This window comes from Hetaerina americana, unplaced genomic scaffold, assembly GCF_022747635.1.
Source record: "Hetaerina americana unplaced genomic scaffold, ioHetAmer1.1.p SCAF_7, whole genome shotgun sequence".
In the NCBI taxonomy this organism is placed as follows: Eukaryota; Metazoa; Arthropoda; class Insecta; order Odonata; family Calopterygidae; genus Hetaerina; species Hetaerina americana.
In genome coordinates this window covers 11,521,791-11,536,818 of record NW_027287316.1, presented here as the reverse complement: position 1 = coordinate 11,536,818, position 15,028 = coordinate 11,521,791, and positions in this window count along the sequence as shown.

The window sequence follows — 15,028 nt, the reverse complement described above, 5'->3', positions numbered from 1 at the left end:
GATGATTCTATCCCTCGCCTGCCCTCTATTGACTACCCTCCTTCGTAATGTTTTATTCAATGCTATTACCACCCTTCACTGGTTCTATGTCCTCCACTACATACGAGTATTAGTCTATAACTATCACTTCGGTAATTCCCGCTATCCTATCCTATCTATCTCTCGCAACCTATAACCTTCTATATCTCGAACAACCCTGAGACATTTATGTATGTTCCTTCCAACTCCATCTTCATATTTTATGATTTTATTCTCCTCAACAGCGTTCTAACATTTCAAGTTCCTATTCCAACTAGTTCGGGCCTCATTTATTCCTTCTTCTCCGCTGGTACTGTCGAATACGCTTTGCAAGGATTTCGTTCACTAATGACCGCAGAAGACATCACTCCCGCTGCCGAGCAGGACACACGGTTAAGTGGGCTGGACGGCCCGTAGGCTCCCGGTCTCATACCTTGATCTCTATCCGTCCTTGTTTCATGGGAAAATTAATCGAGGTGATTTCCCATTGCCTTCCTTAATAGTTGTTTTAAAATGACACCATCACTCAAATGGCCATCCCATTGGGGGTCAGACGCCTCTGCAGCTGCCTCATTAAGGAGCAAACGCTGCGTGGACTAGCTTTCGTCTGGCTCCTACCCTTCGACATATTTGTCGTGAGTGACCCTACCAGGAGCAAATATCATTGCTCCCACCAGCACACCTGGATCATCGGAACTCAAACTCACAAGCAGTTCCACCACGTCAAGGTTGTAGTCCATGAGGAGGGAGGGAATAAAAAATAAATGGTCTATTGACATTCACTCGATTTACGTAATATAGACCGCTTGACCTCTGATTTCTTGGATCATATGGTGAACTATCATTTTCATAAACATTAATCATTTTAACATGGAGTTGCCGAGCACTGTAACCTTCAAAATGAAGGAACTCAATCATGCTGTGAGCCTCTATCTTCTCCATATTGCATGTTACTTCAATGTTTAGCTTCCTTAAACAAAACAAATCAACAATAATCGCCGTAATTAGCAACATAATGTATATACATTATAGATTATATATAAATATATAAATATATATATATATATATATATATATATAAATATATATATATATATAAATATATATATATATATATATATATATATATATATATATATATATATATATATATATATATATATATATATATATATATTTGGGCAGCAGCATAACATGGGATTATGAATATAATAGAAGGAAAAATAGAAGGGAAGATTCCAAGAGGAAGACTAAGAGACATGTGAATAGGACAAATTAAGAAGGACATAAAAAAGAGAGGATATCAGTGATAGGAGTGAATTTACATAAATAAGAGTAGAATGGAGGGCTGCGGTAAACCAATCCTAGGATTGAAATACTGATGATGATGTATACATTACGGATCAACTAATATGCAAAATAAATTTATCGGATATCTCGGTTATTTCTTAGTAATAATTACTCACAAACGATACCCTCACGTATGTTCCCACCTGGAAAAATATTTTTCCAATTGGTATTATCGGTTGTGATCTTCCCCCCCAACCCCCAAAAATGAAACGTATTCAGACGCCGTCTCAGGGAGGAACGCTGGCAAGATAAGGATGGGCGGGCACTGGAGTAATTTTTGGGCTGGAATCAGTGGAGGAGGATGCCGGAGAGGGGAGGGAGTGGAGCGGGCAGCGTGGCGATGGATGTCAGGAGTAAGAGAGAGAGGAAGTGAGGGGAGAGAGGGGGTGGGGGAGGGCGAGGGGTTCGTGCTCACCGTGTCGTTTGCGAGAGAGACATGGGTGGGTGGGTGGGGGGAGAGAGAGGGAATGAGTGAGCAAATGAAGGGAAGGGGGAGGGCTGCGGGATTAAAAAGTACGCTGATTCAGACATTTCCCCATCTCGGGTTTGCGCTGTTACCTCCTCCCCCTCTGCTTCATCCCTCGGGTCGGGTCGGCGGGGGATGGTGAAGGTTTCGGGGAGGGGGGACTGTCAAGTCAAACTTCGTTCTGTGCCGTGCTGCGTAAGCTTAAGTGTGAAGGAATAACGGACACAAAATCTCGTACAAATAAGTACTCACCGCTCTGCATGAGATTGGATATCGTAGACAAACGATTCACATAAGAGCAGGAGATTCAAGTCTAAGCGGCGGCGTAGGCTCTCCCAGGTATTCTCGCTAACATTTGACTTCATTACTGCACGCCATGCCATGATTTTGTAGTTGGAGCCCAGCGGATTAGAGTGTTTTGCCGGCTTCGAACGCTTCGTAATTGATAAAGGTATGAGCACAAACGGAGAATTGCAGGAAGTTCTGCGGAGAAATGGCTTTGATTGGCCGAATGGGTGATAGAATCCAGGCGAGAAGGAAAATTTTCCGCTTTTTCATTGCTATTCCATTCTTTAACATAGATAACCGAATTACCTGTTGTAAATCTACGAGGAAAATTGACAAAAACGGCGTAGATTTTATAGCAAATTTTCCCGTTTCCCTAAGGTTTTGGAATGCCACTGATGTAATATATTTTTACCCGCGACTAATTTTACGTGTTGATATACCCTCTGTGAGCACTCAGTATACGAAATTGGGAAAATGCCTGATTGAAAAATTAACAGCTCGAGATCCTCGAGTGCAGCTAAACGCGAGTGCGCGCCATGAGAGAAATATTCTGCGACGGAATACGGGGAATCTGTTTCTGAGAAAAGAGTCCATTTATTGGTACAATCACGCATATTCAGACCGCGACGACGCCGCTCTACTGCACACATTCAGCGCACATATTTGAGAGTAGGCCAGATGGGTGCGGTAGCCAGAACCGGCTGGTAAATAATATTTTTATCTAGAATCCGGGTATTCGGGCTTTCATATGCACGCGTTGGAGATAAGAGATATTTACATAGATGAGTATTTTTTCTATTATTTCACTGCTTCACGAATTCAAATCCGGCTTTGAGGACGATTTTTATGAAACCCTGGAAGATGCATAATGGGGAATGAATTGGAAATTGAAGCAGTGTGCAAAAAAATAGCGAATTAGAAGTATCAGCTGTGCCCAAACGTAAGTGAGCAGACGTTAACCATTATTTTCACCCCATGCCTAAAGTAAAAGAACTGCAAACAAAATTCAGGTCCAGCAATGAAATGAGAGGAGTTACGAATATTTTTGAATAAAAAACAATTAAATTAATACTTGATTACAGTTTTTTCCTTTAGAATAATTTCCACAGCAGCTGTAACTACAGTGACCCTAGGGCTTTAGTTACTCTTTAAAATATAGCCAATGGGATCTTAGTTTTCACACTTGTTGAGATTTACTTGCGAATCTCTCTGGACACTATCAACGTACTGATAGACTTGAGCACTTTCTTTAAAAGCAGTAGCAGAGGTAGCACCGTAAGGTTACCTTGGAAGATGCAGGAAAACTGCCAATTCATATCGGTTACAAGCAGGCAGATGTACTAGGCCGTGTGGGCGGCGGTTTGTCATGATCCAAAAATAGGCTTGCTTCCCTCACAGGTGTGGTGACTTTCGCCTGGATTGAGTCGTAATCGCCTCAAATAATTCCTGTAGGAAAATTAAATTTATTTTCTGAACCTATGAAAAGATCCATCTGCGGCATGACTTTCAGATTGGAACTCTGTTGGCATGTTTTTTTTCTGATTTAGACAAATGAGAGCTTTTTCGCGGATACGATTGCCATTAGGAATCGGGGTCACAAACATAATTCTACTTTTTCCACATCTGTTAATACTTTTATTTACTTACGTGCTTAAAAAGTTAAAATATTATTTGGGGATGATTTTCAGGTCACGTCCAAGTAAGAGACGCCTTTGTTTTTGCCTGAGAATTCAGGGTGGTCTGGCAGTTTGACCATAAAGCCCAATTCCTCCGCTGGTTATAATTTGCTTTCTAGTTTTTCCATCGATCGTGCTCTGAATATTTTGTTGGCTTTTATCCTCGTTTGCATTGTCAAAACTTGTTGAAGGCCGTCCAGATCGTCCTTCGTCATTAAAAGGCCTCTCTCTCTCTCCGTTTTTAAAGCTCGGGTCATTCTCAAATCATTGATTTCAGCTCATCAATTCATTCCTAAAGCCTAATTATGAACCGCGAAGCAGTATTAATGCGGTGATAGCATACTTACGACTGGTGATCGCAGCTGGACACACTCAGTCCTGAATAAAAATATTCGGAATAAAGATAAAAATAATTGGCTTGTCAAATAGACAAGCATACTCTCCATTGAAGATCGAGAACAAACCAAAATTAACAATGCTAAGATGGAAGAGGAATTAATCAGAAATATTTACGACCAAAAGGGGCGATATTTTTTTTAAAACTATATCATATATTTTTTGGTAAACTATATTTACAAAGCTAAGCCTTCTGGAATGAGGTATTTTTTTATCGGTAAATACGGGCGTTTTGCATGAAGCGGCATTTGTTGGATTTGCTCGCTCTTGTATCAAATTCATAGCATTGCATTTCGATTAAAACCTTAGCTAAGTGTCTAAATAATATTTAAATTGTATCCTGGAAACGCTCACAATGGTAATTTTGCACTTCAATGACCAATGCATGCAAATCTACGGACGTCTATCCACTTAATTCAAATACTATTGAGTGCATTTTGGCGAATAAATTTGCACACTTATGTTATTATTGAAATGCACGAATCATCTTGGAATATCTCCCCATGTTGCGATCAATATGAAAGACATTCCCACGTGCCTGAATTGATTTGCATTTCAATAAAAATACCAAATCCTATAATACAAAACCAAATGCTTTTGTTGAGCGAGCGTTATCTCATCACTTTTCATAAAATACATATCTCTGATGGTGAAATAATACACAATTATTTGAGCACTGTATCGAGGAATATCTTTCTTTCGCTGCTATAACACAAGTTTTTTATTGTTCTCACTACCCAGTTGAACATGGTATTCATATAAGGTTAATCGCTTCGTTGCCATTTTTAGCTGAAAGGAATTTTTAGTACAAACCAGGAAATGTGTGCATATTCTAGAAATTGACTTCATGCAAAGCTCTATATTTCACCTCCCAAATCAATATCATAGAGGGGTTTTTTTACAGCATTAATCTGCAATTAACTTGAAGTAATATCATTTATGAGAACTTATTTAGACTATCTTTAGGAAGAATCAGATTCCATTTAAAGTCGTATAGACTCAGGATATTAGTAGATTACTTGTAATTACTCACCTAACTTGGATAAATGCTTTTGTATCTCTCACTTAATTTGTCCATTGAATACTGCCCCTTAATCATGGAAAATACGTTCCGAATCACGGAAATAATATAGCGCCAATCATTTCTTATAGGCTGCAGTAAATGGAACTGTACCAGTTCTTAAATCGACACAGCTTTTGCGGGTAAGTGCACAGTTACAAAATATTTTACGTGAAACGTCTGACTTCTATTAGATTGGCTCCTGAAAAAGTGTAAACGTTAAGGTGTTATTAAAAAAAATCTACAAGTTTCAACTTGAGCCCTCTATATTATGTTTTACACTAGTTCTCTGCTTGAATATGGTACCTTGAAAGATAATGGTAAGGTGTGCGGCAAGGGATGATTCCAACTTCAGGCCCGCACAATCAGAGTTAATTCGAATAAATATGTAAAATCTTTCAAAGAGTGAGGATAACGTTAAGTACAATGCTAAATGTAAAATACTTGGCTAAGTTAAGTTTTGTTTCATTAAAATGTGTAATTAGCATACCAACCTTATCGCTTTCCCAAAGACCAGTGGGAATATTTCACCATACGTCAGAATCTAGAAATAGTCTCGTCCGTCCTCGGCTGCGGAGAGAGTAGAACTATGGATTGGCTTTAATCATGTCCATTAAATACGAAGAGGTAAATTTGGTGAGAGGTTGATTCTATCGACTTAAATGGGATGGAACTGTAAATGGGTTAGTGAGAGGATCGTTGGGTCTGCAGAGTGCTGTGCCTGGTCTCAAAACCTCAAACGTTGAGGATATTCCCTGCATGGTTGGTGAGGGAGGGAGCCGGGATTATGGGAACTGATTTGGCTTTCGGGGATCGAGTGCGGGCGACGGCGGTTGACTGTCACGAAGATGAAAAGAGGTGGAATCGCTGAAAGAGCGGAAAATGACATTATAGTACACGAATTCAGTCCATAGAAGCAAACGGCGGAAGCAGAACATGATACTAGAAATACTAGCGGAGGAAAAGTGCTCCAATTTCTGTTGAAACCTTGTAGTGCAATGGTTTTCGGCTATCATCTCACGTTCGTGCGTTATTTCGGCAGTTTAAATACTAAGTCATATGTGGTATGGCCAAGTATTTTAAATTAAAACGTTGATCAGTTGATATTTCTCTTTATATTTGAATTTATCAGGGGAATGTATGAAAAACTTAAGTGAAATAATTTCAAATTACCACTGGATTCCTGTTTTTTCCTTCATGGTGCTGAACTACTGATATTATAAAATTATGGTAATATTCATCTACTTTCAATAGTTTTTGGTCATCAATGAAATTGAATTTATATTTTTTTTGCATTACAAAGAAGCAGTAACAAATCATTTATATGGAATAAAGAGGATAAACATATATTTCCGGAAATTCGGTTTAAGAGTATTCTTTCCATATTTAAAAATATGCTCAAAAGTGTTCGAATAGCTACAGCACTTAGCAATAATTTTTTAGCTTTCAAATCTTGATAACCTTTTAAACTCCAATCAGCCAATTAATATTAACCTAGTTAAACACCTCTGTGTGTGAGTATGTTATAATTATTATGTGCTAACACGTGGTTTGGGAATATCAATACAATTTTGCACATCAATTTTACGTCTCTTCGTTATCTTATTATCTGGTGGCTGAATCAGGTACCAACATAGAGGTGAGAACTCGTGAATCCGCCTACATACTATCCTTCCGTTCCTTTAAAATTCCCACCCTTAACCGCCATATTTAATTTCCCTCCCAGCATTCCCTCCACACCTCCCCTCCACGCCCATAGCTCTTTCCCCTCTCTCCAGCAATAGCATATTTTCAGTCTCTCTTGAAGAAGGCCTCTGAGAGGGCCGAAAGCTCGAACAACTTACCGTGTGAGTGTTCTTTTAAATGTGTCTATTCTTTTCTATTTGTGTTATATTGTGTCAGCCCATTATATATATATATATATATATATATATATATATATATATATATATATATATATATATATATATATATATATATATATATAAGAGCATCCGCCCGGCAAGTGGAAAGATCCGAGGTTCGAGTCCCGGTCAAGGAAATATTTTTACTCTTGTGATCCGTTCGATTCCGCCTTCCCCACCTTTATTGTGTTCGTCCTTTATATGTGTTCCTATCCCTTTTCCTATATGAGTATTTATTCGCCGTTTGGCGGGATTTCGTGTTTGAATGTATATATATATATATATATATATATATATATATATATATATATATAAATTGTTACCATACCTTATACATATGATAAGGTACGGTAATAATTTTAATACTTAAAACTTATATTGAAAAAAACCACCATCATAGCCTATCCATCTCACTAAATTTTGACATTTCCAAAGAAACGTGAATACAGGCACTCCTGTATTTCACGACAAAACTACAGCGTACATCTATTCTTTGGTTAAGCATGCGGGTGGAGTACGTTGTCCCTTGATGGAGGTATTTCAGAAGCTGCAATGCATCCTTGTATTTTGTTTTTAGGTCTACAATCCTCCTTGAGGGAGGTGCCAAAATCCGTGATACGTCTGCACTGGTGGCTGGACACTTTTATTGAACGATTCTATCTTTGCAAGAAATTAATGCAGTGATTTCACAAGTGGTGATGAATATTTGATTATTAAAAGGTTTATTGCAAGATAACATAATTTTCAATTTTCATAAAAGATTTTCCAGAAATTAAAATTAGTGAAGAAGCTTCTTTGAATTATGCAGAATTCAAATGGGAGCACGTGTGGTTAGTCTATAAAACTATTTGATATCATGTTCATGATTTTAGACAAACATTCGTTTAGGCATTTATCTGTGTATACATATTTTCTTTTTTGTGTGTTTCTGTGTATTTGTCTGTATACATTAGCGCTAAAATTTATATATAATTATATATACATACTCGGGTAAATTTACATATATATATATATGTATATATTATATGTATATATATATATATATATATGGGCTGACACAATATAACACAAATAGAAAAGAATAGACACATTTAAAAGATCACTCACACGGTAAATTGTTCGAGCTTTCGGCCCTCTCAGAGGCCTTCTTCAAGTGAGACTGACTGTGTGTGTGTGTGTGTGTTTGTTTGTTTATTGTTTATAAATATGTTATACACTAGTTATTTTATTCATGAGAGTTATAATACAGCCATTTGGTATTCTTAAATGATGGACTGAAATGTTTTATCCAGCTATTCGTAGGATGAATTCACCTTTCGTGTCTATTGTCTACGTATATCACAATATCTTTGTGTTGAAAATTGAAAAAATGCACCATTAAAAGCTGATTTGTGGCATGTTCCTGCATTCATGCGTTGGTGTGGCAATTTAAATTTAGTGCGATCATGCGTCAACATTTTTCATCCACATTATTGGAATCCCAAGAATGTATATGTTCAGAAAAATCTCGAGTATGGCCGAAGAAATGAGACAAAGAAATAGGTCCAAACGACGCTCGAATGTATTTGGTGGCAATATTTTCTACGGAAAAATGGATAAATCTTTTTGCCCATCTCGTCCAGATAAAGACATACAAGGGCGAAAAATTAAAGAGGAAAAAAAATTGAGGAGGCAGGCAGTAAATTTCATTTGTTCGGTTCGATGCATCACGATTCTCTCGTAGAGAGAGTCCACGCTATAACATGTCGCTTCTATAAATCTCCCCGCAACCCACAGCGCTTCAAAACCAATAGAAGACTTTATTTCGATTTTTTTACGTTTATTTTTTTTCCTTGTTCTCCGGCCTCTTTATCTCCCTCTATTATTCTCTTATCTTCCTTTCACTTCACTCGTATTTCCCTCCATAGCACAACTCTCTCTCTCTTCTTCCCGCTTTTTCCCTACTCAATGCAAAGAAAAAAAGGAACGGATAAAACAATGGAATGACTTGATGGGTGAACCGAGTTAAAAACAGCTGGGTGCTGAACATCACCCTCTCCTCCCTTAGAGACGCGTACTAATTCATTCCAGCTGGGACACGGGGGTGTGCAGTTCCTTGCTAAAACACACACACGCACATATCCTCTTCACCGCTCCCTCCCTCCTAGAATCATTTCTCCCAGCCGTTCACACGAACGACCCCGATCTTTCTACTTGTACGCGTATAAAAAACATTAAAAGCCGCGCCCAAAGGATCAGAAACCCCTCGCAATGTTTCCTATTCCTTTCCCCCGCGTGTGAGATCGTGGTGAACGAGAAACGACCCTCTATCCACCCCTCTCAACCCTGCTCATTCGGGAAGTGAGTGATATCTCATCGGAGATGCGAGATACCCTGGTTCTTCTCACTCCTTATCCAGGCAACGTCTTTTTTACGACGTTATATTTCAGGATGTGATTTTCCTCCTTAAATTTTTTCTTCATTGTACAGTGGAGGGTCTCATCTCATCCATCCGATTTTCGCAGGTTTTTTCCAAAAACCTATGGCCATGTCCATGTTAGGGTTTAAATGTATTGGATTATGCCCCTATTTATACATTTTCAATAGGCGGAAAAACTACAAGGCACTGTAGTCATAGGTGAGTGGAGTGTTAATGTAATGCTATCTTTGGCTAGGAATTTACTCGTAAGTAAATAACGTTATAGATGAGCAAACTAAAAACCCTCTTTTCCGTCATGTAGGGAAGAAATCGTTGTCATAAAGTATGGTTGCAAAGAGGAAACAGCCGTGATAGTGATATGTAATCAATGATAGTGAAAATCTGTAATTCAGAGAAAAAAGATGTCTCTCGGTTTGAAGAATATAAATTCGATTTAAAATAAATCAATATTTTATTAAAGCATATGCTATTTTGGGAAAATTCTACTAATAATTTTAGATAAAAATTCTTGTCTGCTACTGTGTGATCAATTTACTTAAGAAAAGGTGTTTTTAGACACTTCTTTTTGCCTTTTTGGATTGCACGTTGTTGAATAATTATGACTGTGGCTAGTCTTAAAATTAGATGTTCTTTCGAGGAAATTCACACTCTACATTAATTCCTCAATCGTTACATTTCTTCGGCGATGAATGTAATCTCTCCAACAGAACATTTTCAGTATGGTTCCCGATTATCACTATCTTAAAAAGTTCAAATTTCCGTGAGGTGGAAGCGTCAAAATCAATGAAAATGTTTACATTAGGGAATGATCTTAGGTCAATTGATTTTAGTATGATTGATGTGGTTTTATTAAAGTAGAATTCTGAATTGATTCGTGGATATTGAGATTAATTTTCAATTCCTTTCAAATAGGGCTTTCTAAGGGAAACTTTTCACAATGACTGTTCATTGAAGAGAGATTATAATTTTTTTCTTCACATAATGTATTTACTGAAAACGATGAAGTTCTAGTGGGGTCAGAGAGAGGATTTTTGGGAGAATTAATAAAAAAGCAGAAATGATAGCTGCAGATTGTTTTGATGAGCAATGGGATTCCGATGACTGTGATAGGTGAGAGAATGTTAGGCAATTGAGGAAGGGGCAGGGGTAGGGTAGGGACGCTTGACGGAATGAAGGGAGGAAGGAAGTAAAGGGAGATAAAGAGGAATTACTGTAGTGTCCGATTTTAGGTTCTGTGTGTTCTAACCCAACCCTGATAGATAGAATACAAATAATATTAATTTACTTAAAAAGAAAATAGGATATTATTTTGTAACATTACTGTGTAATGTATATTTTTTACAAGTTCCAATACTTTGGCTCGTATCAGCAGCAACCATTTCATTTTAAAGCATCTTAATTTCACGTACGTCCACAATGTAGGTAACACGGGACGATCATTATGATGTACAAGTTTTCAAGTTTGTTTCCCGAAAATTGGCAACCATTTCCTATCGCTTGATAAGTTTCGTCCAATCAGTGTTCTTTAGGGAATACTATGTGTTCTTGGGGATTTAATTTATATCTAGTTTATAGATAAGAAAGTCCATAGAGTGTGACATAAAATATTGCTGACTACAAGAAGCTGGAATTAAAATTTACATTTACACAATACTCCGCTAGCCGCCGCAGGGGCGTGTGGCGGGGATGTCATGACACTACTCGTAAAAGAAAATAAAACCACTTGCAAAACCAACAAATACATGCAAATTTCAACCCGCAGAGGCGTATTTATTCATGCAATTTTGTTTTAAACTTAAGAATACATATACTATCAACTAACATACACATGCACCTATGAATACGCCTTATGTCTACGCACGTTTAATCTTGTCCTGACTGGTAAATGAATTGTCTGTTCTATATCTATAATGACTTTGATTTCCTGATATAATGGTCCCTGATTGTCCGTGGAAAGAATGAGTATTCGTATCTATCTCTCCTGGAATTCATCTCCCTCATCTTATCTTTGTAGTCTGACCTAACTTAATAGTGTGGGGCCATAATAATTCCTTCAGTGTCAATGTAAAACTCGTTCGTTCTGAACCTTTCTAAAAGTGTTAGCCTCGCTTGTTCTCTTTGCATCTCAAGTGGCTTCCAGCCTAATTTCTCTGAAAGGCTGGTCTGATTCGTCTTCTTATCGTAATAATTTTTGATGAATCTGGCAAATTTTTTCTAAATTTTATCTAATTCTTTTACCGCACTTTCTCCCATGGATCTCCAATACTTGTGGCGTATTCCGAATGTGGCCTGACTATTTAATCACCCAATTAAATAGTAAAAGGATGTTAGTTAGAGATATTGCCAAGATATGCCATTAAAAATGTTCCTGTTTTCTATAAAATAGGAATTATTAATAAGTAATATAATTTTATATAATGAGTTAAAAGAATATAGGGTCTTCTGCCATCGTGAAATAACAACTGAACCGTTTTTAATGTGCTTGATCAAATATGAAATATTTTTTCCACATCTGATTTAGCTTGAAACGGTTCGGTTGATTAGACAAATTTTCATATCAGAACTTTTAATACCCTCCGGTTTATGTTACGTCCAAGCCGTGTTTATGCAACATGTTGCATATAAATAAGGTCTGTAAAAAAGTATGATACTGTTTGAATGAATATTTTATTTTATTGGCTACCTTTTAATAATGCTTATCGTCTTCAAAATAGACCTCTTGGTTGCCAATATAACACTCACCACGTTTTCTCTAGTTTTTAAATGCCACCTGGAACGCTTCTTTCGGGATAGCTTTTCAGTCTAAGGTACAATTTTGTTTGATGCCTTCAATAGTGTCAAATTGGCATCCTTTTAAAGTGGATTTCAGCTAAGGATATAGGTAAAGGTCCGCTGGAGCAAGATCAGGAGAGTAGGGCGGCTGGAGGATCACCGGTTCGCTGTTCCGTGCCAAAAGCTCGTTAACAATCAGTGACGTGTGAGCCGGTCCATTGTGTTTTAATTACGTATTTGCCCCATCAAATTTTCGGCTAAGGTCTATTCAATGCTCTCGCTGAGTCTTTTCTTCCTAACTGCTTAGTTAAAAGATAGTTTGAAATGCATAAAGAAGGTTGACATTCATATTTCAAAGGAAGGTTGACCAAGAGCTGTAGTCACTCCAGAAATTTGTGCTTGGCTTTTACGGAAGTGAGCAGTATACACCGCTGCAGCCGTTGTGAAAGAAGATGGTCCAATAACGCTGAGAGCACGATTGGAGATTTTGAAAATTTCATCGAACCTCGCTCGCAATAGGGCAACAGAAAATTCACCCATGACGGTCTCTTTTGCACCGTGCGTCCCACGAAACCCTTCGCCGAATCGTGGTAATATCGCAATAATTGACGTGTAGTGAGCTCCTTATCATTCTTAAGAGTTCAGCCCCAAGTAAACTCTATATCTCTCAACGTGAAAGAACATTTGGCAATGGACAGAGTTTTACTCCCTCAGAAGCAGGAGTTGGGGCACTGGCTATGTTTCAAATGGTGCCGCTGGTGCAATGCTGGAGTCAAACAATTACGCTTTTTCCACATATATCTGTACGTAACGCAAAAATTTGATAATGAAACTATAATTTAATTTGTGCGAAGTAAAATTATGCAAAAAAAATTTTTATGATCACTCTTTACTTAACAGCTCTGGTATTTTTGGATAAAGAATAAAAGTTTTTGAAACTACACTTAATTACAGAAAACTGTATCCCTGAGGTCATCCGTGATATCATTGAAACTATAATAGATGTGCCCTTTTAATTTATCAGGTATTTTTTCTGTTTCATTGAATCGATTTTTCATTTATTTAATATATGCTTATCCAAGGAAGAGGTGTTAAAGCACAAGGTGGTTCATCATGTATAAAAATATCTGAAGTTCTCTCAAATGACTTGCTACTAAATTTTTTTTTCTTCCATAAACGCTGAATATATTTGCGGAATGCCTTGAGAGCATTAGTCTTGAAAATATGATGGAAAATACGGAATGAAATTCCTCGCAGCAAAAGGTTTTAATGATTTTCTTTTACCTTAATAACTTTTTATGAGTCTTTGTTGACCTATGATAAGATAGTAAGTTCATCAATTATCTAATAGGTATTCCGTGGCCTTTACAATATGAGACTAGCTCAGTCATAACTTGATGTTAAGTGCTAAATTCATTTAAATGAAATGAATAACAAAGTGAGTTTTCACACTGCTATCAGAAACTCGAGCATGAGTTCTACCCTGAGTGTAGTTTGAACACTTAGTGGGAAAAGTGTTAGTGAGAATATTAACAAGTATTTTCATTTATATTAGCATCTTTTCCATGCCAGGTTAATCTTTGAAGCGGCCTTAAGCACTGAGGACCTCGGGATGCACTAATGAAAAACTAATCACTATACAATACTTAGAAATATTTATCTTTAAAAACTTTTTGCTGATGCTTTACACCTAAATTAAAAAAAGGATGAACTATATGCGCAGTTGAGGCAAAAATTTAGCATTCATACAAATAAAACCATTCATGGGCTTTAAGACTCGTTGCATGGTTATTAAATGTAAACATTTAAATTAGCCAGCATCCATGACAAGAGTTAGAAACTTTTTAGGGTTTATTCGAGGAAACTTTTACCCCAACAATTTTCAAGTCAGTTTTTGTTGATGGGATTCAGGCCACAACGAAACAATATCCTCCAAACGAACGCAAGGAAAAATCCCGCCATAGAAATAAAAGTTTCGCTGTAAATTCAGAATAATATTCAAAATTTAATCAAAACAACCTTTTCACAATGACTTGATTCACCCCACCTCGTCTTATGGCATTAATGTTTAGTTGCACCAGTCTCGTTCGATTATGCTTTTTTATGAAATCTGTTGGAACCAAATATCTATTTCACTCCAATATCGCAAATATTTTGCTTTTTACGGTCTCCATTTGAACGAGTTTAAAGAAAATCAGGAGTTTTTCCTTATTTTATATTGATTTTTGCCTTGTGGTCAATCCCAAACAAATCTTGGCAGAGCGTCGAGTTATTGGTCTGTTGAACAGCCTGTGTTATTTAAAACCACCATTAGCCATCACCATTTGTGATAACTCACCAAGAAACTAATCATAACTAATTTTTTAGTAATAATAGGCCTTTGGAAATTATAGTGATGAAATATGAAGAGTTGGTTACTTTATCCAAGTAAATTATCAAATCATCAACATTAATAAAACGCCGAGGTAAACAGATAAGCACGAAGGGCTATTTTAATGAGGTAAAAAAAATTATAATAAGCCCCAGTTTCACATTATCTTGGATCAAAGGGTAATTCAACATCCTCGACGTCAAATGCACGACGGAAATCTCAAGTTTTATCCCAGCTTGAACTTTGCAGATTAAAGAATGTTGCACCATTATTTTAAAGACGCATGTGCGTTGCATTTTAACACGACT